The sequence below is a fragment of the Canis lupus genome, chromosome 5, assembly GCF_048164855.1.
Source record: "Canis lupus baileyi chromosome 5, mCanLup2.hap1, whole genome shotgun sequence".
Lineage (NCBI taxonomy): Eukaryota > Metazoa > Chordata > Mammalia > Carnivora > Canidae > Canis > Canis lupus.
The window spans coordinates 83718186-83729380 of NC_132842.1; the positions used below are offsets into that span (position 1 = coordinate 83718186).

An 11195-nucleotide genomic window follows, 5' to 3' on the forward strand; every position below is an offset into this window, starting at 1 on the left:
GCTTCCTGACCTTGAGACTTCAAAATTTTGTAGGAGGTTCCTAACATTTTCTCATGATTAGGTTCAATTATGCATCTTTGGCAGGAAGACTGGAGTGATGTGTCCTTCACATCGTATCCTATAAGATAACCTCTTGTCCCCATATTGATGATGATGGCTCTTACTACTTGGTTAAGATCATATCTCCAGTTTTCTCCAACATAAAAGTTACTATTTCTCCCATGTAATAAATAATTAGGGAGGAGATACTCTGGGACTTTGTATATATCCTCTTTCCCATAAAACTTTCACCCAGTACTTTAGCACCCAGTACTTTAGCATCTATTGGGCATCCATATGCCCAAGTAAATATAGCTAACCACTATACTTACTGCTTCTTTGTACATAGGGTTTGTTTTCCAGCTCAAGGGTAGAAACCACTGCCCTGCTGGAGGCTCTATAATAGGTACCTGAGAGCAGGCAGTGTCTCATAGTGAAGCCACAGCACAGTCTTTTGCAGTCAACAGACTCGAGTTCAAGTTCTGGCACTAGCATAGCTAATGGTCAGGGGGGAAGCTCCTTGATCTCTTTGAATCTCAGCTTCCTCATCTGTGAAGGAGGATAATGATGGTGGACTATGGCAAGTGGTATGCATATGGCATAACACAGAGTGTTTGGACCCTAGTGGTGTCAGCAATAGCTGTGTGATTATTGCTAAAGGGAGAAGCAGCCCAAAATGTCAGGGCTGGGTAGACCTTATAATTAACCAAAATGTTTATGCTAGTTATTGAGTATCTTGCATGGCAGGGGGAGAATTTAGAGATGGGGGTCCCGTATGAGTGAATAAGTCATGGTCATGGCAGTTTGGGGTGTTTCGTCACACAGGTACAGAGAGGGGCAGGTGTGGGACAGAAGCTATTTATTTCAATGGGAAGACCAGAGAGGACTTCGTGGAGAAGGCAGTAACATATGAACTTAGGACCACTTGGGGCAACTTCTCTTTTTTCAGTGCCCCGTGCACTTGGCTTTCTGCTCAGTGCTTTAAGGTTCAGCTCCATGTAAATGAGCAGATCCTGGAGAACAAATTAATTGGGACCAGTGCCAGAATTGGGTCCTTTGTTCACAAATTTGAGTGAAATAGAAAGCACCGGGGACAGGGAGGTCGGTCACATTTTGCTAACTTCACCTCTAAGCCTCCAATGAAGCCAAAAAAGCAAATTTTTATGTCCTTTGAAGAATGAACTTTGATTGTGAATGTGTCTTCGTAGGTAGATTTGGCAACATCTAGACCCTATCTGGGAGAACGAAGTCCAGCAGCTCACCTGGTCCATATGGTGGACAGAAGAAAGCATTCCTTTTCCAGAAATCACCTAGGACAGCTGACTTTCACAGCGAGGGTGGGCTGGGCAATTTTCAATAGCAGAGTTTTGGATCCAAATAGGCTAGAATCAGAAAAGTGTGAAGGGGAGACCAAAGTCCATCCCATCCCTAGCTCAGTTCCTTCCTGTTGAATCATGTCTCTCAATCCTTTCAAGGTGGCCTGTCAGAGAGGCTGGGCACCTCTGACAAATTGGCCATGAGCAGTGAGAACCACAAAGCAAGGGCCAGTTGGGTTTGAGCTGGGGTGTGGTCCACAGGCTTGCAGAACCAGCCCCCAACACACTGGCCTTCGCCAAAGCCCCCTTTAAAAGCCTGTGCTCCGGGAGCAGTTGCAGAGATGGAGAAATATGGGTATTTAATTTTCCCACAAAGCGCTTTTGCCCAAGCTGTGCTAATGTTCTCCAGCTAAATACTTTTCAAAAATATCCACCAAAAAAAAAAAAAAAAAATGCAGCTACACATTCCATTAACGATGTCTCGTTTCGTCCCACCCAGGGCCACAACAGTCAGCCAAGCAACTTAATCTCTCGAAACAGAGATTGTTATGTTTCCTGCCCTAATGGGGAGAAGGTGCGATGACCAGGCAGTCAAGATGAGTGTGTTTTCCAAAGGGCGGGAGAGGTCTCATATTTTCTGAACTCTCGTGGGGCTTCCAAAAGCAGCAAGAGCTTCTCCACTCCATCCCATTAACACTGGAACTGCTGAATCCACGATGCTTCTGCTGGATTTTTCTTAGAGCAGAGCAAAGATATGTGAGCCATAATTTTAGAAGCAAAAGGGAGTGCTTTGCCTCCACTGAAGACTGTGAGCCCTCTAAAGACAGAGCTGAGGTCAATTCATCTTTGGAATTCTTGTTCCCAGCAGAGACCCTGCCACCCAAATGTTCAGTGAAAGGCTCATGAATTAAAAGAATGGAAGAGTCCACTTCTGTCCCTTAGCTCATTCCCCAGTCAGACAGCCATATGCCCTACGTGGTCTGGAGTAATCTTGATTTCAGCTTTTCCTCCAGTGTCTTCAGAATTACTATCATTTTGATATACAATGCAGCCTGCTGTCGGGTTCAGCAATCAGGCGTACGTGATCTTGAATGCAGCAGTATGCTTCCTCTTCAACCTTTACTGGGGTCATAGACCCTTTTGAAGATCTGATGAGAGTTATAGACTCTTCCCTCACTAAAACTCAAGTTTACATAGACATTCGCACTTTTGCATTCAATTTTAGGGAGCTGTCAGACCTTCAAAATATCCCTAAATGCCAAGAAATAAATTGCTTCTATAATGTTACCATCATGGCTTGTATTTAATTTCCCAAACCCTGGCAGCAGACTCTGCTCCCATCATGGATTTTACTGGCTTGTGCATTATGGTAGAGAATATTGTGGTCTTTTCCTCGGCTGGCTGTTTTCTAGCTAGGAAGTGCTCAATTCAAGTTGTAAAACCTTAGCTGACACAGGCCAATGAAAATATGCTGGACTTATATCCTTTCCAAAATGCAGGGGGCTGTGTGACTAACAGGAAAAAAAAAAAAAAGAAGAGCCAGGTTGTGTGTATTATTAATTTTTAAAATACTAATCCTTTTTGGAAAGGCTCATAGATCTACCTTCTTTAAAAAGAATGAGCTTTGGCCGCAGAGCCATCGTGCTTCTTGAGGCTTCCAAAAAGTGTATTCTGATAAAAGGCAACGCAGTCCTAGGGCTTCATCAACTTTCCACAGTTGATGTCTCTGTTATGAGTTCCAGAAGCAGCTACTAGGCCAACTGTTTGAGAATAAAGGGACAATGCAAGAGTGAATTACATCATGCATTAAGACTGTGGTGTAGTAACACCACATGCACTTGAAAGGAGATTTTGAATGGTTTTATAAAACTCAGATGCAGCCTTGGGAATATATTTGAAGTCCACTGGTTTCAGAAGCCTACTGAATCGTTGCAAATGCACTGAAATCAATCCCTTGTCTGATTTCTTATGGATGACTCCTGAAAGAAAAACAGCAATGTCTGACATGAGGCTGGGGAATGAACCCAACTTTCTCAGGGTGGAATGTGATTTTCACAACCTTCCAAAATTCCAGATGCTCACTGAAGCTTATCAAAGATACCCGGGCCTCATGAGATGGAAATCAGGGGTGAAAATCACACAGATGTGCATGCAGCCATCTCGTGCACATTTTGGCCCGAGCTCCAATCAATCCTTTTCTCAAAGTCCTGACCACATCCTCAGGGAAACACTAAGATTAACACCCTTTCCTTGAAGTCTTGAACCTCAAAGAAAGTGTCCTGTTGAGCGGCTGGATGAAAGTCAAACATTGGTAGATGAAACTCCTTGAGCATTTTGCAAACTACTGTGGCCCGTGAGTTTTTTTGCACCAGCTCATTGCATCTTTGAATGCAATCCAAATTCTTCAGGGCCTATTTCCTACCACTTCCCTAGGAAATACCAATAGGAAGGGCATCCTTGGAAAACCAAAAGAAATAGCAGGAAGGGACTGTGATTTCCAGATGGCAAGACATGTCCACCATCAACACTCGAGGTTGGTAAGCTAAGACGATTTGCTTTCTACTCGGCAAAGTTTAAAACAGGCTTGCTAACATTCTGAGAGGCAGGTGTCCCTGGAAGAAAGGTTGTTTACTGGATATTCCCCTTCCCCCTAGAGGTAAATGAGGCATTGGATTGAGCACAAAGTAGCCTCTCAGAAGTTCATTTCTTCTAACTGAATTAAGGAGACCAGAGGGACATAAATGGAAAGGAGAATAAGGCAAGAATTCTGGGTGCCAAAGTCATGAAAAAAAAAAATCAGTGAAAACTGGAGGAGTTTGAAAAACACTTCTTGGATGTAATGGGAGATGAGGTAAGCTTAAAAGAGAGGAATACAAGCAAATGCAGTCTTTGTTCACTCTGGGGTCAACTTGGAGAACATTTGTGATCTCCAGCTAGGGTCAAGGTTCACATTTTGTTATGAATCAGAATGACATGGGAAGCCTCTTCAAAAATGTAGATCCCTGCACCCCACTCTTGTAGATTGATTTAATCTGTCAGGGCTTGAGCCTGGAGATTTGCATTTCTAGCAAGTTATCCAGATGATTCTTTTTTTTTTTTTTAAGATTTTATTCATTTATTCATGAGAGACACACAGAGAGAAGCAGAGACACAGTCAGAGGGAGAAGCAAGCTCCATGCAGGGAGCCCAATGGGAGACTCGATCCCAGGATCCCGGGGTCACGACCTGAGCCAAAGGCAGATGCTCAACCACTGAGCCACCTTGGTGTCCCAACCCACATGATTCTGATGTAGGTAGCCATGGGTCACATTCTGCAAAACACTGACGTCTACTTCCTGTGGCCTTTTTATGCAATCACTGAAAACCCCAAGCAGGGCCATGTTCCTAAGAATCCTGAGTCTATAACTTGGAATGAAATGTACCTCCAAGAGCTAAAGCACGATGCCTTGAGGGCCAAGGTTCCCAGGTAAAGCCATATACAAAAGTGCCACGAGCTAGTGTCATGCTCTCCTTGTTCGCCACCACAATCACCACTCACGTAACCGCAGCCAGTTCATAGCTGATACTGAACTCCATCAAACCACCCTCTTTCCACGCTGCTCACCCTGATTGGCAAGACAAGGGGAGGGGTGATTCTTGGGGACCAAGACAGAAGATACAGTCTTGCTTTTAGTTTCTATAGACTTATGACCTGTGTGACCTTCCCCATAATGGAAATCTGAGTTGCCGCCTTTAACCCTTTTTGGAGATCATAGACTCTTTCAAAAAATAACTACAATCCCGCTTTTCAGGTAACTCCACATGGACACTGTACACACCATTTGGCACATAATTTTATGGAGTTCAGCAGGGATAATCAACTACAACGTTCTTGCTAAATCCAGAAGCCTAACCTCTAACCTCTACTCATCTAGTTCCCTCAACATTAACAGTTTCATCCATTCAGCCTGTTTTAGTATCGTTGCTACACATCTTGACTCTTCTTTGGGATTCTGGGGAAATGTCACAAACCTCCCTTTGAGATTTCTACTTGCTGTTGATCTTGGCTCACTTTCTCAGGTCCTTTCTGGTGCAAGATGGGAGATGCCATACCTGCTTCCACATTATCATCTACACCGATTTGAGAATAAGAGACAACTTCATTATAGACCTGTCTGCACTGTCCAACACTTTGCTGTGATTCTAGGGACTTCAACTCCCGAATTTGTCATTCATTACAACCACAGTACTGAGTTGGAACCGTTTCAGGGAAGCCTGTCAGTTCTGAATTAGGCAAAGATATTATCAACAAATGGTCCTTGCTTTCCCCTATGCATGTCCCCCCCCCACCTTTTTTTTTCATTTCATTCAACCAATGTCCAAGTGCCAGATCCTGTGCTAGGTAGTAGGACACAGTGCAGGTCTCAGTCCTCAAGAAGCATATGGTCTAAGTGGGGAGAGTCAAATAACCAATGAGTAAATAAGATTATTGTAAATGCCACAAAGGGAAAAACAAGGTGGTGTAATAGGAAAACAAAAAAAGAGAGACACAAAAAAGAGGCTTTGGTAGAGTAATCAAGGAAGACCTCCTGGCAGAGATGACATCTGGGCTGAGACCCAGCAGACAAGGGGCCAGCCTTGGAAAGCAAGGTCCGCCTCACACTTGATGACTTCTCCATGTCTGGTACTCGGCTCCTATGAATGTCTGCCAAGTATCTTCCACATAGGAAAGGCCCCTACAGTCGTGATCTGAAGAGGTTTCTGTGTTTAATGCATGCATCCTGCTGCTGGCATATGTCTTGCTTCATCTGCTGACAGGCCTGTGAAACATCAAACCAAGTTTCCTGACAGGAGGAGCACCCTGTCAAAGAGTGAGGCGGGTGCTCACAGCCTGATATGAGTCACAGGATCAGTTAGATCCCTGCAGGGTCAGGCTCAGGTGTACTCTGAAGAGGTGTGTCCCTACAACCCCAGCGGCCTGACTTAAATGCCAAAATCAATCCCCTGATGAACACCTATAGATGTTTTTCCCAAGCTGACAGGTCTAGAATAAAGAGCAGGGAGTCGGTAGGTCTGAAGAAGATGGAACCATTGGCCCAGAGAACACCCAGGATCAAACCCTCCTCCACCGATTCTGGCCTGGAGGTTCCACTGTCATCACTTCTCATTCAGCAGCTGCAGCAAATGCTAGAGGGACTCGTGAATTACAAGAGCGCACTTGTCAACCATTGTCAACCTCCTGGAGGGAACGCTAAGCCCAGCTGTGGGGAGGACCTATGGTCTGGGTGTGTAACACCCTGGGCTCACTGAGCCATGAGACTGAGCCTTCCGTCCGAGACATTTTCATAGATTCTTTTGATGAAGCCTTCATTGCTCCAACATGTGGATTTTATCAACCCTCCCCAAGGCTGAGCCTGACATTGGTGTGAATGTGGTTTCTTTCCCAAGCCACAGCTTGCAGAATGTAGGGTAGGTCTCCAGTGGGGTATATACCTTCACATCCAGGTTACACGAGGACTCTCCACCTTCCCCGCCCCCTGATTCTTACATGACAGATGGTGTTCACAGGTGGGACACACCCCAGGGATGCACTCAGATTTCATGAAATGCTAAACAAATTTGTGGAAGAGAGAGATCCTCCTTGGTTTCTCTAGAAAAGGTGTTGCAATATCTGGCAATTGAACCTCCTGCATATGTGACCAATTTATCTACTCTTCTCCATTGATGGGGCCACCATCTTGGTCAAAGCCATCATGTCTATCTAATCCCTGTTCCTCAGTATAGCTGTAGGGATCTTTTGAAAATATAAATCAGATCACATCACTCCACTGCCTAAAATCCTTTAATGGCTGCCCTTTGAATTTAGAATAAAACCCAAATCCTTAATGCCTGTAAGATCCTGTCCCATACTACTTTCCCATATCACCTCTTCAACATCCCACTCTCCTCCTTGCCCACCACACTCCAAGCCACTGGTTCTGTTGTTGCACCAGGACACCAAGTACTTTCCTGCCTCAGGAACTTTGCATTTGGGGGTTTCTCTGCCAAGTACACCATTCTCCCCTCTTCACAGGGTACATTTCTTCTAAGCTCTAACGTCCCTCAGTTCCCTCCAAAGAGGTCTTTTGAAATCATGTTGCATAAAACGGCCTCCCCATCCTCAGCACTATTACTTCCTTCTTAATCAATGCTTGTGATCGACTTGATTTTTATTTGGTAAGCATTTGCTCTCCTCTTCCTGTACCCTTCCCACCCTGCTGACCCTGGGCTTGTCCATGTGACTCATGTTGGCAAATGGACTTGCACAGATTGTGACCCAAGCAGAAGCTTTAAATGTGTTCGGATGGCCGGGTCTGCCCTCTTGATCTCCCGCCATTCGCTGGGAGAAGAACCTATCCAAGGCGCCATTGGACCAAGGAGGGTAAAAGGCTCATGGTGCAGAGCTGAACTTGACCTTCAGCCTGAGGTCAAGCCCAGCTGAGGCCAGCCAACCGTGACTCAGAAATAAACACCTGCTGTTGTAATCGCCTGGGCTTTTGGAGTGGCTTATTATACGGGTTATTTCAGCAGTGACTGGTTAAATGCAGCACTTTATCACAGGCTAATAATTTTCTCTATTTGTCTCATTTCTTCTCTATTTCCCCCACCAGGTTGTAAGATCCATGAGGGCAGGGATCATGTTTGCATTTTCCCTGCTGTATTCCCTAATAAGGAGCTCAATAAATAGTTGTCAAATGGATGGATACCTTGTCAGCACCCTCACCACTTTGGTTGCATCCACAAGAGCCCTCATTTTCTTTTTGGTGCTGGTAAAGCATGTTTTTGCTTGTGCTCAGCATCCTGCTCACAGCCAGAGGGCCACCCCTGCCCTCCCTCTTCAGACCGCAGGCTGCAGTGGCCGTCACCATGGCCGTGGCCGTGACCGAGAAGGGGAGGGAAAATCTTGACCTTAGCTTTAGTTTATGAAACGGGAAAAGAGAAAATCCTTTGTAAGCTCCATTATTAGTAACGAGCCACATGCACTACACCTCCTACCACGGTTGCGAACCACCATTCAGGTTTAACAAGGCAGGGGTGAACCTGACTCCCGCCTCAACCCATTTCCAAAGATTTGCAGATAGGTACCGAGAAATGGCAGCAAGCAGATACCACAGGCTTTGTGTGCCAGGTGTGCTTTTTATCCCTTTCCAAAATTTTAGTCTGCATGCTAAAAATAATCCATGGAGTAATTAAATGAAAATAAGAGAAATGAAGCACACACAGAGATATATATCAAAAGAACATTAAAATAATGTGTGTGTGTTGGGGGAGGGAGGAGAGCGAGTTCATAAATCTAAACTCATAAAGAAAAAGAACCGCATTCCCTTGAACATAAATCAAAGGAATAGCTTCCATCTTCAACATGATCTAATGGGTTTTTATATACAGACATCCTGAGTTTCACCAGGGAGAAGACAGAGAGGAGTGACGTGGGCAGTACGGCATGGGCAGATTTGGGGCTGATTTTTGCACAATTTGCAGGGAAGTCCATTTAAAATGCCCCCCTTTAAGACAGAACCAATTTAATCTATTTTAAATTGATTTCTCCTGCGGATTGGCCACTTCAGCCTGCTATACAGGGCTGCAATTCCCAACCTCAATGTCACAACCCAGGAGGTGTTTCTCATTGTTTGTTACTCATAGTGAAGCCCTCAGTTTGTAAGACTTACGGTTTTAATGCAAATTTGAGCAAATTCAAGGCCATTCCTCTTGTGCTTCCCCCCCCCATGATGAATAAGACTGAAAGAAGGGAGACAGGGTTCCAGGAATGATGGGGAACAGGGGAGCAGTGCATGGACAGAGGTCCTCGGAGGGTGATTCGAGATGCAAGAGAACAGCACCCGTCACCAGGGTCACTGCTGGGGGCAGGGGTGTAAGGACCGGTGTGGGGGGTCGGTAGACACCCGAGCCCCACAACACTGCAGGTGGCACCCCTCAACTCTTCTCCCTACTGATACACTCCTGGCCAAGGAGACACCAGTGGAAATCTGTATTTGCTTTTCTTTTTTTTCTTTTTTTTTTTTTTTAAGATTTTGAGAGAGAGAGAGCACACAAGTGGGTGGAGGGACAGAAGGAGAAGCAGACTCTCCACTGAGCAGGGAGCCCAATGCAGGGCTCGATCCTGGGACCCCGGAATCATGACCTGAGCTGAAGCAGATGCTTAACTGATGGAGCCCCCGGGTGCCCCCGTATTTGCTTTTCTGACAGGAGACACCAGAGCACTCCTGCCATCCCCTCTCCATCCTCCTAGCTTGATGCCTGCCCCCGTAGCAAGCACTGACCTTTTCACGGAAGCAACAGCCTCAGGGAGGACCTAGCGGACCAGAGCACTGTGGCTCTGACGTGGAGGAGCCGCGGACCCCGCTGACACTGCCCACCTCCTGCTCCTTATTAGGGGGAGAGCAGTAAGCCCCCCACTCGAGCTCAGGACTCAGATTCTCTGTTTCCTGCAGCTGACATCATTGCTAATTAATCGATGATGGAGCCACAGGGCTGTGGCTTCTGGATGATTCCAACACAGCCCAGCATACCACACGGAGGCACACCCACATACACACTCATACACACACGCCCCAAAGGCTCAGTACCTTAGGAAGACTGAGGCTGTGTCTGGAGAAGCAAGTGCTGCCCCCAGATGGGGCTGGGGGGGAGGGGACATGCCGACACCAGCTGTTTGGGGGCCACAAGAAGATGTTGAGCTGTGAGCTTGGCTACCCCAACGTGATCAGTCAGGGGTCTAACTCGGGACCCTTCTACTCTGAGCACCTTGATGCTTTCTGGGCACACTCGACACGCTCGTGGGTATCAGGTGGGGGGCAGGAGAGCCTGTGTGAAGGGCAGCGGAGCAAGACCAAGACTTGACGAAGGCATGGAAAAGGGACGTGTCCCCATCTTCCAAGTGGTTTCATGAGCCCTGCATGACCTGTGGCAAGGCCCCGGCCCACACAGTTAGGAAGGGATTCCGACTTAACTGGTTGGAACACTGATGTTCCTTAAAGGAAGAAGAAGGAGATGAGGAGGAGGAAGGGGAGGAAGAGGAGGAAGAGGAGGACGTCTCCAGGGTCATGTGAGGCTTCCAGACAAGCAGGACACAGGGCGCCTGTGGCTCGGCTGGCTCGCACGTGAATCAGCCCGGCCTCCAGCGCCTGCGCCTCCGCTGTCCCCGCGTTGCTGGGCGGCCGCCGGGACCCGTGAAGCCTGCGCAAGGGTACTTCACCGCACACCCACGGTGCTCCCCTCACCTGGCCAGGCTGCCTCCGCTCCACCCGGGGTGCAGGCTGGGGCTGCGTGTCCCCTCGGGCAAGGGAGGGCTGCTGGAGGAGGCAGGTACATGGAGGAGGCCGGGCCCGGCTCACCCGTCGAGGTCAGCCCGTGGTGACGGAGGAATGACAGCCGTCCCCACGCACGGACGCACGGAGAGAAGGAAAGCTGGGGAGGCAGGAGCCCACTTATTACCCAGAGCCTGCCAGCCTCACCGCTGAACCTCTGCAGGGGAGGGGAGGCCGGGCTGGCCTGGCAGGAAGCTTCTGGAAAGTCAGATGCCCACGGGGAGCCCATGTGTCAGCTCTGCTCCTGCCCTACCCCGAGGCACCGTCACCCCTTGCCAACAGAGACCCCTGGAGGGGCCGGCCTCCCCTGCGGCCCCGGCTCCTCCTCCTCCCAGCCTCCACCATCACTGAACCAAAGCCCCAAAGGGCCGCTGGGCAGAGAAGGCCCCTCCTTGGGGCATCCCCCAGCACCTCAGCCCACCCATCTCCCCCCGGACTCTCTGCCCCCTAACATTGCCAGAGTGCAAACCAGCCGGGTCTGAGCGGCCAGAGG

The 11195-nt window shown here is 47.8% G+C and overlaps 1 protein-coding gene and 1 long non-coding RNA gene across 4 annotated transcripts in view; both read right to left on the bottom strand.

Moving 5' to 3' along the window:
* The window catches only part of KAZN (kazrin, periplakin interacting protein), a 1010923-nt gene that overhangs the window by 653644 nt on the left and 346084 nt on the right, over nt 1–11195 (bottom strand). The gene's annotated exons all lie outside the window — the stretch shown is intronic.
* On the bottom strand, nt 884–10353 carry LOC140634399 (uncharacterized). Its single transcript, XR_012031898.1, has 2 exons — nt 9962–10353; nt 884–3334 (listed from the first exon to the last, which is right to left on the bottom strand). It is a non-coding gene; the product is annotated as an uncharacterized lncRNA (long non-coding RNA).